The following is a 12,455-nucleotide window of genomic DNA, read 5'->3' as shown; positions in this document are numbered from 1 at the left end:
GACCAAACTCTACCTCCACCCTTATGTGGTACCGTATTATGTATTTGTACCACAGGTATTGCGTAGTTTGTTACTTATTTTTATCATTCACATCACTTCAAATTGAGCTTATCCTGCTACGATACGGTTGATCATCATTATGCTCTAGAATTTGAACGTTTCATAAACTTGTTAAAAATTAACATCAACTATAGCATTTGATCAAGTTGTAATAATACTAATTAGTAATGCATATGTGATCTGACACAAATACTACTAATTAGTTTCTAACTTGTACTATTATTTTATCGATTATCTTGAGTTTCAAAGGTAGATATCAATGTTCAATATTGATTGAAATAAATGATATGCTGCAAGATGTAGTAAAGGAAAATTACTTGAACTCGTCGATTATGTGTAAAAGATTTTTCTTTAAGATAACATTCTCGTAAAACTAAGATAATTTCAGGCAATTTCATCAATAGATATACTACGGATTATGGATGTTTTTGGTATGAATGAAAAGAAAATATTTTTCAGTTTTTTCATGTTTGGTTGACTGTTTTAAAAAGTATTTTTCTTATGAACTCATTTTCCTCCAAACGAAGGAAAATGACTTTCCTACCAAACGGAGGAAAAATATTTTTCAAACCTCTCTTTCAACTGTAACGATCCGGCCGGTCGTTTCGAGAGTTATAGCCCCATTTTCCCTATTTCTATTTTTTTTTTTGTGTTATTCAGCTATATTATGTTATATCAGGTTAGTTGGTTCGGGTGTGTAAACGACCTCGGATTTGAATTTTGATGATTCCAATAGCTCCGTATGGTGATTTTGGGCTTAGGAGCGTGTCCGGAATATTATTTGGAAGTCCGTAGAGGAATTAGGCTTGAAATGCCGAAAGTTTTATTTTTGAGAAGTTTGACCGGGGGGTTGACTTTTTGATATCGGGGTCGGAATCCGATTCTGAAAATTGGAATACCTCTGTTATGTCATTTATGACTTGTGTGCAAAATTTGAGGTCAATCGGACGTGATTTGATAGGTTCCGGAGTCTCTTGTAGAAATTAGAAATTTCAAAGTTCATTAGGCTTGAATTGGGGTGTAATTCATGGTTTTAGCGTTGTTTGAGGTGATTTGAGGGTTTGACTAAGTCCGTATGATGTTTTAGGACTTGGTATATTTGGTTGAGATCACGAGGGGCTCGGGTGAGTTTCGGATGGTTAACGGGTTGGATTTTGGACTTGGAACTGTGCTGGAATTTTTCTGATACACCATCTGGTTTCCTCCATCGCGTTCGCGAGTGGAGCCTCGCGTTCGCGAAGAGGAACTGGGAGCAATATTTGCTCTTCGCATTCGCGAAGAGAAGCACGCGTTCGTGAAGGGTGGAACGGGTGTGCATCGCGAACGCGAAAGGTGTTACGCATTCGTGAAGAAGAGAGAAAGCAGCCGAAGACCCCAGGCCATTGGTCTACGCATTCGCGTAGGGGGTGTCGCGTTCGCGTAGTGAGAGGGAACGAAGCATCGCATTCGCGATGGGTTGAACGCGTTCGCGTAGAAGGCATTGAAGCAGAGGAATTTTGTGCTTCGCGAACGCGAGGGTGATGTCGCGTTCGCGAAGGGGGAATTTGGACGGGAGTTATTTTATGCTTCACGAACGCGAGGCACTGACCGCGTTCGCGAAGAAGAAAAGTCTGGGCAGTGAGTTTAAGTTCTGAAAATGGGACTTCGTCTCATTTTTAATTTTTAGCGATTTGGAGCTCGGAAGTGAGGCGATTTTGGGTGATATTCAGAGGAAACAACGGGGTAAGTATTCTTAACTCAATATTGGTTAAATTACCCGGATCCATGATTGTTTTTATCATTTAATTGGTGAATTGAGTTGGGAAAATTTGAAAACCTTCTTGGTTTAAATCGAAGATTTGAGGGTCGAGTTGGGGTCGGATTTTTGTAAAATTGGTATGGTTAGACTCGTGGTTGAATGGGTTTCCGGATTTTGTAACTTTTGTCGAGTTCCGAGACGTGGGCCCTACGAGCATTTTTTGAGCTAATTTTTGGAATTTTATGAAAAATCATTATTATCTTGTGGAATTAATTCCAATGAATTTTATTGACTGAAATGAATTATTTATGATCAGATTCGAGGCGTTTGGAGACCAATTCACGAGGAAAGGACATTGCAGAATAAGAATTTCACAGTTTGAGGTAAGTAAAGATTGTAAATCTGGTCCTGAGGGTATGAAACCCCAGATTTCTTATCATTCTACTATTTTGAAGGGACGCACATGCTAGGTGACGGGTGGGTGGGCGTGCACTGTTGGGGAATTGTGACTTGGTCCGTCCCGTAGCAACTGTAAAGTTGCATACTTTGTTGAAACCATATGATACTTATATGTTTTAGAAAGAATTTCTGTAAATTGGGTTGAATGCCATGTTTGGCCTTGCGCCAATGCTGTTTGGATCCTTAGGGGTTGTTTCTGACCATCCTCTCACTGTTTTTGATTAAAAATCTATACTCAGTCATGTTTATACTTGTTTACCGCATAACTCAGTTTTATGACTCTATTTTGATGCATATAAATATATTGGGCTGAATGCCCTGTTTTACTGAAATGCCCGAGTGGCTTGAGAGGTTTATGACTGAGTGAGGCCGAGGGCCTGATTTGTGAGGATAAGTGTGGATCGTGGCTGCCTGCCTGCAGCATACTTTATTATTATAGCACGTGTGTTGTCCGTGCAGATTATAGCGCTTGGGCTGAAGGAGTCCATCCGGAGTCTGTACACACCCCTAGTGAGCGCAGGTACCTACTGTGTGCTAGTGCCGAGTGCTGAGTGGCTGGGAGGCATAAGTGATTGTGAGGCATGCTCGAGTGGCAAGAGTGATTGTGAGGTATGCCCGAGTGGCTCGACTGACTGTGAAGTTTGCTCGAGGGGCTGTATATGAGTGATATTTTTCCTGAGGGGCTATTTATGATTTCGTCATTTTTGCTCACTGTTGCATTGAGCCTTTGTTTGAAAAACTGTTGGAAAAATTATCTTTAAATGATTCTTACTGGAAACGGGTTTAAACGAGATGATTTGATTCAAACACTGATTTTTAAAGCATGTTGTACCTTACTGAGATTTCATGATATGAACGTTATATGCTTTATTGCTCGTCACTACTGCTCAGTCTTTATTTATTATTGTTACTTAGTGAGTTGGCGTACTCACGTTACTCCCTGCACCTTGTGTGCAAATTCAGGTGTAGCTAGACACGGTAGCGGTTATTGAGTGTTCTGGTTGTAGATTTTCTTGGAGATAGCAAGGTAGCTGTTTGGCGATCGCAGCCCCTGCTCTTCTCCCTCTTATCTTCCTCTAGTTGTATTTAGCTATTTTCCAAGCTGAGTTAGCCTTGATATTGTTAGACAGATTGTAGTAGATGATCATGACTAGTGACACCCCGATGTTGAGCTTTTCTTTTCCGCACTTCTGTTTTTCTTTGATTTGAACTCTTTAAATGGAGGTTTTATGTTAAATAACCTTGAAATTATCTTTGAAATAAAAATATCGGTTTGTTTTGGAAATGAGTCAGCTTGCCTAGTTTCACGATAGGCGCCATCACGACAGAGGTTAGTTTGGGTCGTGAAAGATTGGTATCAGAGCCTAGGTTACATAGATCTCATGAGTCATGAGCGGGTTTAGTAGAGTCTTGCGGATCGGTACGGAGACGTCTGTACTTATCTTTAGGAGGCTGCAAAACCTTTAGGAAACTCCACATTCTTGAATTCTTGTCGTGCGAATCTGTTGATTCTAGTTACTAAACATTTGTTGTTTCATTCTCTCACAGATGGTGAGGACTCGTACTACCGGTCAGGAGGGCCAGCCACCAGTACCACCAGCCAAGGCCACGGTAGAGGCCATGGTAGGGGCAGAGGTGCATCCCGTATAGCAGCTGGGGCAGTACCTGCAGATCCACCGGTTGTCCCAGATCAGGACCAGGTTCCAGTTGTTGATGCACCAGCTCAAGCACCACCTGTGCCTATTGTGATTCCAGACCTTCAGGATGCCCTTGCTCAGATTCTGACAGCGTGTACTGGCCTTGCTCAGGCGGTCTCTATTTCGACGGCCGCAACCACTTCTCAGGCCAGGGGAGGCACTCAGACTCCCGTCACTCACACACCCGAGCAGGTTATTCAGGGACTTTAGACACCGGAGGCACCACCAGCCCAACCGGTTACTGTTGCTCAGGATTATGTGGTTCCTGATATGCCTGAGGATGATCAGCGTAGGTTGGAGAGGTTTGGGAGATTTCATCCACCACCTTTCAGTGGCACAGAGAGAGAGGATGCTCAGGGCCTTTTGGACAGGTGTCAGAGGATACTCCGTACTGCTAGTATTTTGGAGACTTATGGGGTCTCATTCACTACCTTTCAGTTTTCTGGGGCTGCACTCAGATGGTGGGAGACTTACGAGAGGCGTAGGCCTGTTGGCACAACACCCCTTACTTGGCAGCAGTTCTCTGTGGTCTTTTGGGAGAAGTTCGTGCCTTGATCTCGCAGAGAGGAGCTGCGCAGACAGTTTGAGCGGCTTCGCCAGGGTGATATGTCTGTGACACAGTATGAGATGCGGTTCTCTGAGATGGCCCATCATGCTATGTGGTTGGTTCCCACGGACAGAGAGAGGATCATAAGGTATATTGATGGCCTCACTTATCAGCTACAGTTGCTCATGACCAGGGAGCGGGTTTCGGGTGCTACCTTTGATGAGGTTGTCGACATTGCTCGGCAGATTGAGATAGTTCGTGATTAGGATAGGGTTGAGAGGGAGGCCAAGAGGCTTCGTGGTCAGGGTGGATTCAGCGGTGCTCCTTTTGGGGGTCAGTTCCAGCACGGTAGAGGTCGTCATTTCTGACAGGCTCAGTCAGCTCGGCCATTCCATTGAGGTGCATCATCTGGCCATGGTTCTCACAGTTCTCATCAGGGACACTCATCACTTAGTGCCCTTCCAGTTCAGAGTCCGTCTCGTGCTCCACCTGTTCAGGGCTCTTCCATGCCAGGTTCTTCTACTAGTCATCTCGGTGCTAGGGGTTCCCTTCAGTTTCTACCGCCAGCACCAGGGAGTTGTTTTGAGTGTGGGGAGCTTGGGCATATATGGAGGCAGTGTCCTCATCATCATAGAGGTCTATCTCAGCAGAGGAGTCAGCCTTCGACTGCAGCACCAGCTACCTCACCACCCGCCCAGTCAGCTCGGGGTGGAGGTTAGTCAGCTAGGGGTCGCCCTAGAGGGGGAGGCAGATCAGGGGTGGTCAGGCCTATTTTTATGCTCTCCCTGCCAGACCAGATGCTATTGCTTCAGATGCTGTGATTACAGGTATTGTCTCAGTTTGCCACAGAGATGCCTCAGTATTATTTGACCCTGGTTCCACGTATTCATATGTTTCCTCGTATTTTGCCCATTTTCTGGATATGCCCCGTGAGTCCTTAGTTTCATCTGTACATGTATCTACTTCTGTGGGTGATACTATTATTGTGGACCGCGTATATCGGTCATGTGTGGTGACTATTGGGGGTCTGGAGACCCGAGTGGATCTATTGTTGCTCAGTATGGTTGACTTTGATGTGATATTGGGTATGGATTGGTTATCTCTATGTCATGCTATTCTAGATTGTCACACTAAGACGGTGACGTTGGATATGCCGGGAATTTCGAGGGTTGAGTGGAGCGATTCTGTAGATTATGTACCAAGTAGGGTGATTTCATATTTGAAGGCTCAGCGCATGATTGAGAAGGGTTGCCTATCTTATTTGGCTTTTGTGAGGGATGTTAGTGTAGAGACTCCTGTCATTGATTCTATTCCGGTGGTACGTGATTTTCCAGATGTGTTTCCTACAGAGCTGTCGGGCATGCCGTCTGACAGGGATATTGACTTTGGTATTGATTTGGTGCCGGGCACTCAGTCCATTTCTATTCCACTGTATCGTATGGCACCGGCTGAGTTGAAGGAATTGAAAGAACAACTTCAGGAACTCCTTGATAAGGGGTTTATTCGACCTAGTGTGTCACCTTGGGGTGCACCAGTTCTATTTGTGAAGAAGAAGGATGGTTCCATGAGAATGTGTATTGATTACAGGCAGTTGAATAAGGTCACAGTCAAGAATAAGTATCCTTTGCCTCGCATTGATGATTTATTCTACCGGCTTCAGGGAGCGAGGGTGTTCTCCAAGATTGATTTGAGGTCCGGTTATCACCAGCTAAAGATTCGAGATTCAGATATTCTTAAAACAGCTTTCAGAACCCGATATGGCCATTATGAGTTCTTGGTGATGTCTTTTGGGCTGACCAATGCCCCAGCAGTGTTCATGCATTTGATGAACAGTGTATTCTATCCTTATTTGGACTCATTTGTTGTTGTATTCATTGATGATATCCTGGTGTACTCTCGTGGCCAGGAGGAGCACGCTCAGCATCTGAGGATTGTATTACAAAAATTGAGGGAGGAGAAGCTTTATGCAAAGTTCTCCAAATGTGAGTTTTGGCTCAGTTCAGTAGCATTCCTGGGGCACGTGGTTTCCAGTGAGGGTATTCAAGTGGATCCGAAGAAGATAGAGGCGATGCAGAGTTGGCCCAGACCGTCCTCAGCCATGGAGATTAGGAGCTTTCTTGGTTTGGCGGGTTACTACCATCGCTTTGTGGAGGGATTTTCATCTATTACATCTCTCTTGACCAAATTGACCCAAAAGGGTGCTCCATTCAGGCGGTCGGATGAGTGTGAGGAGAGCTTTCAGAAGCTCAAGACTGCTTTGACCATAGCTCCAGTGTTGGTTTTGCTATCAGCTTCAGGTTATTACACCGTGTATTGTGAAGTTGCGAGGATAGGCATTGGTTGTGTTTTGATGCAGGAGGGTAGGGTGATCGCCTATGACTTGTGCCAGTTGAAGACCCATAAGAAGAACTATCATGTCCATGATCTTGAGTTAGCAGCCATTGTTCACGCCTTAAAGATTTGGCGTCATTATTTGTATGGGGTTCATTGTGAGATCTATACAGATCACCGAAGTCTGCAGAATCTGTTAAAGCAGAAGGATCTTAATTTGTGTCAGCGGAGATGGTTGGAGCTTCTTAAGGACTATGATATCATGATTTTGTACCATCCGAGGAAGGCCAATGTGGTGGCCGATGCTTTGAGTCACCGGGCAGAGAGTTTGGGGAGTTTAGCATATCTTCTAGCAGCAGAGAGACCTTTGGCATTAGATGTTCAGGCCTTAGCGGGCCAGCTTGTCAGATTGGATATTTCGGAGCCTAGTCGGGTATTGGCTTGTGTGGTCTCTAGGTCTTTTCTTTATGACTGTATCAAGGAGCGTCAGTATGATGACCCCCACTTGCTCGTTCTTCAGGACAGGGTTCGGAGAGGTGATGCTAGGGATGTGACTATTGGTGATGACGGCGTGCTGAGAATGCAGGGCCGGATATGTGTGCCTAATGTAGATGGGCTTCGAGAGTTGATTCTTGAGGAGGCCCACAGCTCGCGGTATTCCATCCATCCGGGTTCCGCGAGATGTACCAGGATTTGAGATAACACTATTGGTGGAGGCGGATGAAGAAGGATATAGTTGGGTTTGTGGCTCGGTTTCTAAACTGTTAGCAGGTTAAGTATGAGCATCAGAAACCGGGTGGCTTGCTTCAGAGGTTAGAGATCCCAGAGTGGAAGTGGGAGCGGATCACCATGGACTTTGTAGTTGGGCTCCCACGGACTTCGAGGAAGTTCGACGCTATTTAGGTTATTGTGGATCGGCTGACCAAGTCCGTACACTTCATTCCAGTTGGTACTACTTACTCTTCAGAGCTGTTGGCTGAGATTTACATCCGAGAGATCGTTCGCCTGCATGGTGTCCCAGTTTCCATCATTTAAGATAGGGGTACTCAGTTCACATCACAGTTTTGGAGGGCCGTGCAGCGATAGTTGGGTACTCAGGTTGAGTTAAGCACAATTTTTCACCCTCAGACGGACGGGCAGTCCAAGCGCACTATTCAGATACTGGAGGATATGTTGCGTGCTTGTGTCATTGACTTTGGGGGTTCATAGGACCAGTTTCTGCCACTCGCGGAGTTTGCATATAACAACAATTATCAGTAGAGTATTCAGATGGCTCCGTACGAGGCTTTATATGGGAGGAGGTGTATATATCCGGTTGGATGGTTTGAGCCGGGTGAGGCTAGGCTCTTAGGTACAGACTTGGTCCAGGACGCATTAGATAAGGTGAAATTGATTCAGGAGCGGTTTCGCACGGCGCAGTCTAGGCAGAAGAGCTACGCGGATAGGAAGGTCTGTGATGTGTCTTTTATGGTTGGGGAGAAGGTTTTGCTAAAGGTATCACCCATGAAGGGTGTTATGAGGTTTGGGAAGAGGGGCAAGTTGAGCCCCTGGTTCATTGGGCCTTTTGAGGTGCTTCAGAGAATAGGGGAGTTAGCTTATAAACTTACCTTACCACCCAACTTGTCGAGTGTGCATCCAGTGTTTTATGTTTCCATGCTCCGGAAGTATATTGGAGATTCGTCCCATGTTTTGGATTTCAGCACGGTTCAGTTTGAAGGTGATATGACCTATGATGTGGAGCCGGTGGCTATTTTGGATCGGCAGGTTCGAAGGTTGAGGTCAAAGGATATAGCTTCAGTGAAGGTGCAATGGAGAGGTCAGCCTGTGGAGGAGGCCACCTGGGAGACCGAGCGGGAGATGCGAAGCAGATATCCACGCCTATTCGAGACTCCAGGTATGTTTCTAGACCCGTTCGAGGACGAACGGATGTTTAAGAGGGGGAGGATGTAACGACCCGGCCGGTCGTTTCGAGAGTTATAGGCCCGTTTTCCCCATTTCTACTTCTTTTTGTGTTATTCAGCTATATTATGTTATATCGGGTTAGTTGGTTTGGGTCCGGTAGGAACTCAGAGTGAAATGAGACACTTAGTCTCATAATTGAAAAAATTGAGTTAGAAAAGTGGACCGGATATGGACCTATGTGTAAACGATCTCGGATTTGAGTTCCGATAATTCCAATAGCTTCGTATGGTGATTTTGGCCTTAGGAGCGTGTCCGGAATATTATTTGGAGGTCCGTAGAGGAATTAGGCTTGAAATGCCGAAAGTTTAATTTTTGAGAAATTTGACCGGGAGGTTGACTTTTTGATATCGGGGTTGGAATCCGATTCTGATAATTGGAATACCTCTGTTATGTCATTTATGACTTGTGTGCAAAATTTGAGGTCAATCGGACGTGATTTGATAGGTTCCAGAGTCATTTGTAGAAATTAAAAATTTCAAAGTTCATTAGGCTTGAATGCGTTGTTTGAGGTGATTTAAGGGTTCGACTAAGTCCGTCTGATATTTTAGGACTTATTGGCATATTTGGTTGAGGTCCCGAGGGGCTCGGGTGAGTTTCGGATGGTTAACGGGTTAGATTTTGGACTTGGAACTCTGTTGGAATTTTTCTGATACACCATCTGGTTTCCTTCATCGCTTTCGCGAGTGGAGCCTCGTGTTCGCGAAGAGGAACTGGGAGACTGGTAATATTTGCTCTTCGTGTTCGCAAAGGGTGAACCGGGTGTGCATCGCGAACGCGAGAGGTGTTACGCGTTCGCGAGGAAGAGAGGAAGCAGTCGAAGACCCCAGGCAATTAGTCTACGCGTTCGTGTTGGGAGTGTCGCATTCGCATAGTGAGAGGGAACGAAGCATCGCGTTCGCAATGGGTTGAACGCGTTCGCGTAGAAGGCATTGAAGCAGAGGCATTTTGTGCTTCACGAACGCGAGGGTGATGTCGCATTTGCGAAGGGGGAATTTGGACGAGAATTATTTTGTGTTTCGCGAAAGCGAGGCACTGACCGCGTTCGCGAAGAAGAAAAGTCTGGGCAGTGAGTTTAAGTTCTGAAAATGGGACTTCGTCACATTTTCAGTTTTTGGCGATTTGGAGCTCGGAAGTGAGGCGATTTTGGGTGATTTTCACAGGAAATAATGGGGTAAGTGTTCTTAACTCAATATTGGTTAAATTACCCGAATCCATGGTTGTTTTATAATTTAATTGGTGAATTGAATTGGAAAAATTTAAAAACCCTCTTGGTTTAAATCGAAGATTTGAGGGTTGAGTTAGGGTCGGATTTTTGTAAAATTTATATGGTTAGACTCGTGGTTGAATAGGTTTCCGGATTTTGTAACTTTTGTCGAGTCATGAGATGTGGGCCCCACGGGCAGTTTTGAGCTAATTTTCGAATTTTTATGAAAAATCATTATTATCTTGTGGAATCAATTCCAATAAATTTTATTGACTGAAACGAATTATTTATGACTTGATTCGAGGCGTTTGGAAACCAATTCACGAGGAAAGGACATTGTAGAATAGGAATTTCGCGGCTTGAGGTAAGTAACGATTGTAAATCTGGTCCTGAGGGTATGAAACCCCGGATTTCGTATCATTCTACTATTTTGAAGTGACGCACATGCTAGGTGACGGGCGTGTGTGCGTGCACTGTTGGGGAATTGTGACTTGGTCCGTCCCGTAGCAACTGTAAAGTTGCATACTTTGTTGAAACCATATGATACTTATATGTTTTAGAAAGAATTTCTGTAAATTGGGTTGAATGCCATGTTTGGGCCTTTGCGCCAATGCTGTTTGGACCCTTAGGGGTTGTTTCTTACCATCCTCTCACTGTTTTCAATTGAAAATCTATACTCAGTCCTGTTTATACTTGTTTACCGCATAACTTAGTTTTATGACTCTATTTTGATGCATATAAATGTTTTGGGCCGAATGCCCTATTTTACTGAAATGCTTGAGTGGCTTGAGAGGTTTATGACTGAGTGAGGCTGAGGGCCTGATTTGTGAGGGTGAGTGTGGATCGGGGCTGCCCGCCTGCAGCATACTTTATTATTATAGCACGTGAGTTGTCCGTGCATATTATAGCGCTTGGGCTGAAGGAGCCCCTCCGAAGTCTGTACACACCCCTAGTGAGCGAAGGTACCTACTGAGTGCGAGTGCCGAGTGATGAGTGCTGAGTGTATGGGAGGCATGAGTGATTATGAGGTATGCCCGAGTAGAAAAAGTGATTGTGAGGTATGCCCGAGTGGCACGAGTGACTGTGAGGTTTGCCCTAGGGGTTGTATATGAGTGATGTTTTGCCCGAGGGGCTGTTTATGATTTTGTCCTTGTTGCTCACCTTTGCATTGAGCTTTTGTTTGAAAAACTGTTGGAAAAATTATCTTTAAATGATTCTTACTGGAATCGGGTTTAAACGAGATGATTCGATTTAAACACTGATTTTTAAGCATGTTGTACCTTACTGAGATTTCATGATATGAACGTTATATGCTTTAGTGCTCGTCACTACTGCTCAGTCTTTATTTATTGTTATTACTTAGTGAGTTGTCGTACTCACGTTACTCCCTGCACCTTGGGTGCAGATTCAGGTGTAGTTGGACACGGTAACGGTTATTGAGTGTTCTGGTTACAGATTTTCATAGAGATAGCAAGGTAGCTGTTTGGTGATCGCAGCCCCTGCTCTTCTCCCTCTTATCTTCCTCTACTTGTATTTAGCTATTTTTCAGGCTGAGTTAGCCTTGATATTGTTAGACAGATTGTAGTAGATGCTCATGACTAGTGACACTCCGATGTCAGTCTTTTCTTTTTCGCACTTCTGTTTTTCTTTGATTTGAACTCTTTAAATGGAGGTTTTATGCTAAATAACCTTGAAATTATCTTTGAAATGAAAATATCAGTTTATTTTGGAAATGAGTCGGCTTACCTAGTTCCACGATAGGCGCCATCACGACAGAGGTTAGTTTGGGTCGTGACAGATTGGTATCAGAGCCTAGGTTACATAGGTCTCACGAGTCATGAGCGGGTTTAGTAGAGTCTTGCGGATCGGTACGGAGATGTCTGTACATATCTTCAAACCACCCGCCCCCTGCACACAACCCTCTTCTCCCACGGACCCCCAAAGCCCATCTCCTCTCCTGCCCTCACCCACTTTGTCTCCTATAGTTTTTGCCTAGATTAGATATTTTTTGTAAAATATTTTTTGCTAACTAAACAAATATCGAAAAATAAGTAAGAATATTATTTATTTTTCAGAAAAATATTTTCCCTCGATAATATTTTACTTCACACCAAATACACATTATACTTGTACACCCTAAAAGGAAATTAAATTGAACAAACTGAGAAAAGAGCCTAGCAGGCCTTGAGACTTGAGCCAAATCTCTATGTATAGTGATTAATAATCTAGAAAGAACCATTTCAAAAGATATCATGTTCAATGTAAATGCCGAATTTTGTTTTTCATTTACATTATATTTTAAATTATTATTATGTGTGTATTTATAAGTTTTTGAATTAGATTATAGTTAAATAGTTTGATAAGGGGTTAAGGATTGGGTTTATGTTTCATTTAGCCGGATTAGGCCAAAACTAGCCCACAAATTCGAGCCCGTGGCCCGGTCCAGACCATGTGGTC

The sequence above is a fragment of the Nicotiana tabacum genome, chromosome 2 (assembly GCF_000715075.1).
Source record: "Nicotiana tabacum cultivar K326 chromosome 2, ASM71507v2, whole genome shotgun sequence".
NCBI lineage: Eukaryota > Viridiplantae > Streptophyta > Magnoliopsida > Solanales > Solanaceae > Nicotiana > Nicotiana tabacum.
Note: the sequence above shows the minus strand (reverse complement) of the source record.